Source organism: Sinohyriopsis cumingii, chromosome 3 (assembly GCF_028554795.1).
Source record: "Sinohyriopsis cumingii isolate HCF-2022 chromosome 3, ASM2855479v2, whole genome shotgun sequence".
Classification (NCBI taxonomy): domain Eukaryota; kingdom Metazoa; phylum Mollusca; class Bivalvia; order Unionida; family Unionidae; genus Sinohyriopsis; species Sinohyriopsis cumingii.
This window is the reverse complement of record NC_142963.1, coordinates 144,323,715-144,329,679: the sequence shown is the minus strand read 5'-3', so window position 1 is coordinate 144,329,679 and position 5,965 is coordinate 144,323,715. Positions and strand designations below refer to the sequence as shown.

General features: G+C 37.9%; 2 non-coding genes across 2 annotated transcripts; both read right to left on the bottom strand.

Moving 5' to 3' along the window:
• Positions 1–3,645: 3,645 nt before the first annotated feature.
• On the bottom strand, positions 3,646–3,733 carry Trnay-gua (transfer RNA tyrosine (anticodon GUA)). Its single transcript is given in 2 exon segments — positions 3,646–3,681; positions 3,697–3,733. It is a non-coding gene; the product is annotated as a tRNA-Tyr (tRNA).
• A 1,871-nt stretch (positions 3,734–5,604) lies between these two features.
• Trnay-gua (transfer RNA tyrosine (anticodon GUA)) lies at positions 5,605–5,691 on the bottom strand. The gene is given in 2 exon segments: positions 5,605–5,640; positions 5,656–5,691. It is a non-coding gene; the product is annotated as a tRNA-Tyr (tRNA).
• Between the last annotated feature and the right edge of the window lie 274 nt (positions 5,692–5,965).

Sequence of the window (5,965 nt, the reverse complement as noted above, 5' to 3'; positions counted from 1 at the left end):
TATGGAATAAATTCAGGTATCATGATATATCCTTTACACCCACCCACATCCATATCAAATGTATGTCTGGCATGGAAGGAAGGATGGATGGATGTGTTGAGTAATAAGGAGAAAGGAAAGAGTGTGGTCATTATTTTAGTAGACCATGCTGGTATGACAGTGCTTTCTTAAATACATTCCTCCCTTCCTTCCTTCCTTTCATTTCTTTCATTCATTCATTCATTCAGCTAGTCTAGCAAGTCATGTCTTGTCATGGCATGTTATTTTAATTTTGATTTTTTAAATCTTTATTTATTTTGCTTTTAAATTTCTTTATTTGTGTCTTCATATTCAGAGAAAACTGTTTCGACCTCTCCATAGGTCTCATCAGGTGGTAGTAAATAACACAACTGCACATAACATGCGTTGTGTTACCTACGGATTTCCCCACTTCAGTTTTCCCTTCTGTACAATGTGTTCTTCATGGTGTATTTGAGCACTTTCATTTTGTACATGGAATCAAGATAACCTTTTCTGTCTGCAGTGTCCATTGGCTCCTGCTAAAACTTTGCATAGGAGTGATCGCCCTTGGTATCTAGCAGTCCTTTGCAGTAGTCAGACTTCCTATTGCCTTGCTGTGTCCTGTACCTCAGACGGGCCTGTATCATATTTCCTCGTCTTGCTAGAATACGTTTCCTGGTTTGGGGATGCTTTTGATACAACTGATGGTAAGTGCAGTTTTTATCCATTGTCTCCAGTGATCTCAGAGTCCTTGTTGAAAGTTTTCCTCTCAAGTGTGTCACTTTTATTTTCAGTGATGATCCCAGGCTGATCGCATCCACCAGCTGTTAGTACTTCCTCCCCCACAGACCTTTGAATAATGCCGGCATTTGGAGCAGTCCCCTGAATAACAGCGCAGAGTGACATCCAATACTTGGGGAAGTTGACATTTAATTTTTGTAACATCACCACTATTGTCCTCCATCATTCGCTTGAAGATTAAACCGCAACGTGCTTTAATGTCTTGGCTGACAATTTTCTGTTTGAGCCTTTTTCCTTCTCTTGTTCTTATTACTGGAAATATGTTTTCACTAAATATTGCAGAATTACACCGTTTGAACTGTAAACGACCCAAATGGATGGGATCCGACAGTCTTTCTATTTTCCACATTGGATGGAGAATGGTGTAAGCATTTTGGAAGCCAGCGGCAGCCTGTGCATCTCCATCTGTTGTTGCATGTCTAATGAGAATCTCTTGCAGAACAAACTTGTTTCCCATTTCTCTTGCCATTTCATACTCTGAATGTGGTGCAACTGGTGACAGATTTGCTGTGCAGTCAACATGGCCTCCTGGACATTTCACAGCAAAACCTTTCCCCTTCAGCCATGCTCCAGTCCAACACAGCTTGTTTTCTACTGTAGTTCCCACAATGTATTGCTTCTCTGTAACAGTTTCGCAGGCAATTCCAACAGCTTGTGATGAACTTTGACCAGGTTTCTTTTCATGTCCAAAGCTAATGGCATTGTATCTTGCATCAAAAGCAACATTTATTTGCTCAGGTTGCTGAACACCACGCATAACATTAACTTGTCTGACTAGTTTCAGCTTGTCTTTCATGTCTATTTCATTGAGCTCCACAGTTGCTTTGCCTACAAGGTTGGAGGCCCTTTGCATAGATGTTCTGCTAGGTGGCGGAATGTCAGTGGCTGCAAGCAAGTATCTAGCCCTGGTGTTTTCCATTGGTGTATCTTGTAGTCCAGCTTGAAACATCATATTTACAGCAGCAGGATTTGGCCCAGGTTTATTTGTTTTTATCTCATCATACAACTTATACTCTGGTGACTTAAAGCTGCAGTTTTTACACATCATAGTATGCTTCCAACCAAGTCCCCATTTTATTTCATTTGCAATTTGGAACTCTGGTCTACCACATATGTTCACTTGACTGCCATGGCGATGAATGATATCATTCCACATTTTAACATTTTTTTCATACAGATCATACGTGCCCCATCGTACTCATTCAAATTAATCTCTTTCAGGTCCAGTTTTGCTTTGGATGATGGTCGTAGAATTTTTGCAGACGCAGCTGTGCCATTACAGTCTGGTGCCTGAACTGACTTGAGACCCCCATTTGTCGGCTTTGTCACCGCTATGAGAGAGAACTTGTCTGCATCAATTCTTCTGGTCACTGGAACAGATGCAGCACTGGAACGTGGTAGAGTATCATCAGTCAGATATGTGACTCCTTTGTTATGTGGAATATATCCAGGTTTAAAAAAAAGTTGTCTTCCTCTTCCTCTTCTTGTACCCTTTGATGGTTTCAGTTACAATAACTGCATGTAAAATACAAGAATTATCCTCTCTCTCTCTCACTTATATAGCTAGGAGAAGGCATGCTAGCTTGGTTTCAGACTACTTCACCAACTCTTCAATACTACTGGAAGCCTGACATCTGAAGGCTCCTCCCCTTTATGGGTGGAAATGATGTCATGTACTTGGTTAGACCTAGCTTACGTATTTAGATGCTACCAGATTTCAGGTGTTACCTTTCATTGACAAGCTTTGGTTTAATTGCTTCACATCTGATAAGGAAAACCATTGATGTTTATGACAAAGAAATGGAGAGACTTTGCCATAGAACAAAATTTGTCAACTTCAGGTTTGAAATTTTCATTAAAATTTAAGTTAATTTTAAATTTTCATATCAAAATATGTATTATTTTTTAAAATTGAATTTTCTAAGAAAGGTAAAGAGTAAGTTTAAGTTCTAGTAATTTCCAGATTGGTGTTAGAACTAAAATCTAATTACAGTTTATTTGAAGTGTTTATCTTGATTAGCAAAATCACAATTAAACTTTAAGTTTTGTGCATTTTTGAAATTCGGCCATTTGGAATTGGGTTGGTTGTGCTTGTGTTACAGTGGTGTCAGCTTAAAGCCTGTATCTGTCCTATTCATGAATGAAAGTCCTGAAAACTTTGCAGCAGTATTTAAGAGACATTGATTTGATCACGGATGGAAGTTTTGTCGATGGAGGTGAAATTGTCTAACCCTGTCATCTTTGAAGGTATTTTAGATTAACATATGATTTGTATTGATTGTCACACAGTGGAAAAGTCAGTACTGAGAAAAAAATGTAGAGAACATATAGTAAAATTAATTGTGTCCTATGTCAACATGCGAAGGTGTAGATATGATTATTGGAACCTTGGCAAGCCAAACTAAGATTCCTGAAGCTGCGGTAAAAATATCGGATTCGGCTAATGTGGTTATGTGAGAAAGCTTGCCAGTAGCTTCTCGTGGAACGGTGGTTCTTTCTGGGGTTTTTCCGGGCTCTTCCTCCACCATTAATACTGGCCGCCATGTATAGCCTATCTTGTGCTGAAAAATGGCGTTAAACCCTACAATAACAACAACAACAACAACAGCGGTAAAAATAAAAAAAACTCTGAAAGCAAACTTTCCACCAGTTTATATATATATATATATATATATATATATATATATATATATATATATATATATATGTTTGTTTGTTTGTTTGTTTTATTTTATTGTTCATACTATATTATTCGATCATCATTTGTTAATGGAATATAGATGGGACCGTACAATCGATCGTTTCAAATGTCAATATTATTTGCATCTGAAACACAAAAAGTAATCCCGCGAGCCGGATTTGAACCAGCGACCTAAGGATAGCAATATTTCTTCTCTACAGTCCTCCGCTCTACCAACTGAGCTATCACTGATCTGGCGATTGCACTGTCGTGAACTACAGTCTTTATTATTTGTTTCTTTTTCGGTTGGCGGAAATAGAGAGTGACTACTGCGTCTGCTGTCGCCTATGCCTGACAGTTCTTGGATTGGTTTTGGTTCCAATACAGTGGACTGATAGTTTCTTCGATACGCTTAGAATATATTAATATTACTTCTGCGACGACTACAGTTAAGTCTAGGACCAATTCAAGGACGATGACGACGAAACGGCACACATCAGACTGACACATTGGCTTCAAAATAGAAACTATAACTTCTTATACGACCACCCCTTTTGCACAGGGAAAGTGGTATTATAAGACGGGTGTCATTTCCAGATACGGACTACATTTTTTTGTGAGAAGTATATGTAATGTACGTAGTAAGAAAGCTACATTCTTCAAAGCATTAAATATTGTCATTTAATATCTTCGTTTAAAAGTAAAATTAAGTATTAAAATGTTCTTCTTGTTATGATAATCGACTTATTTCAACTGAATATACATTAATTGTTCTTATTCTTGGAGTAGGCGTTATATGCAAGCGGATATTTTTGTCATGCAAATTGCAAAACCATTCAAAAACGTCATTTAAATCTTGGTACATACATAATTTACTTTCCATTTGCTCCATTTTCTCACTGCTGCTGAATAACCTCCTTATCGGTTATGATGTTGTTTATTCCATTCTTTTCAACGTAATTTTTTTTTTATTTGAGTCGTTTCCACATAAAATTGTTCGGCAAGTCCCCCCCCCCCCTCACCTGATATCATCGAGTAGAATAACCGACTTTCTTCTAAAATAATACGTATCCGTTTATGTGATGACATGTTAATGTTTACTAATGATTTATTCACATGTTGCTAATTGTATGCCATTTAATTTTGCAGACGAAACTTTTGTCGAGTGGACAAAATGCCTTCTTGGAAAAGGAAGCGATAAATGTGTTGTCACGTGATTTCTTCGGTCTTTGTTCCCCGATTTTTTTAAAGGAAAAGGTTAATCTCTATATGTGTGTGTGTGTGGGGTGTTACTGTTACATGTACTTTAGTCAACACTTCTTTCAGCAAGGGAAACTTAAGATTGGCAGACATGCATCAACGACAGAGTGAATCTGATTACTTACCTTACGTCACGATATGAATTAATTATTGGTTTTGGATACATTGGAAGAAAAAAAATGTGGCCCCTCGTGAGGTGAACATTTTACGTTTTTGTACTAATATGCTGGCCGCTGATCGCGTTAGAGGGGTGGCCGTTCTTAAAGGGTATTTTTGAATACAAACTCGTCGGTGCCAAGAGATTCTGGCTGTAAGAAGCGGGTGGCCGCTTGTCAGGGGGAGCCGTTCAAGAGGTGGACTCCTTTATTTGTATTAAACTATATTTAAGTAGCTGTCAAATTATTCTGTTGTCGTTCCTCCACATGATGCTTTTGGAATCTCCACTTTGTACAGATTCGTTGTTGTATTGTTGTGGGTGGGTGGGGATGGTTTTGTGATAGTCGGGACAAGTCTCAAAGTTGATTAAATGAGAACACATTGTCGACGTGTCAACATAATGGAACAAGTTTGACTGGACATTATCAGTGGCTGAGAGAAACATGTACATATGTGCAGGATGCAAAATAAAAAGGCGACAAAATTCTCATAATTAAAGGTGAAGATACAACATGTCTAACACCATTTCCAAGAACGTGACAGTTAGAGAACCAAAGACACAAAGGATGCATATTTAAGAAAGCCTGAGAGCCTTAAGTTAATTATCCATTTAATAATTTTCGGTTATCGATTGATATTGTTTCAGTATATTCCAGTATTCCTTATTTCCAGGTTTGATGCTTACAAACTACAAAGAAAAACGTAAATCCCGCGAGCCGGATTTGAACCGGCGACCTAAGGATAGCTTTCAACTTTTTCTACAGTCCTCCGCTCTACCACTGAGCTATCACGGGATCATATAACAACAGCATATATCATATTAATTATACTTCATAATATTTCCTGAATTATGTTACTTATTGCTTGTTTCTTGCCTTGTCTCGCGAGAACGATCATTTTGGCTGGTGACAACACTGTTTGACAGTTGATGGATTGGTTCTGCATCGCTGACTAATGCTGAAAATGCATTGTCGTATAATGGGCATTATTAGACTGTGTATCTATATTATAATACAAAATAGGTATTACAATCTGTATAAATAACCTCAGGATCTGTCACAGTGTCCA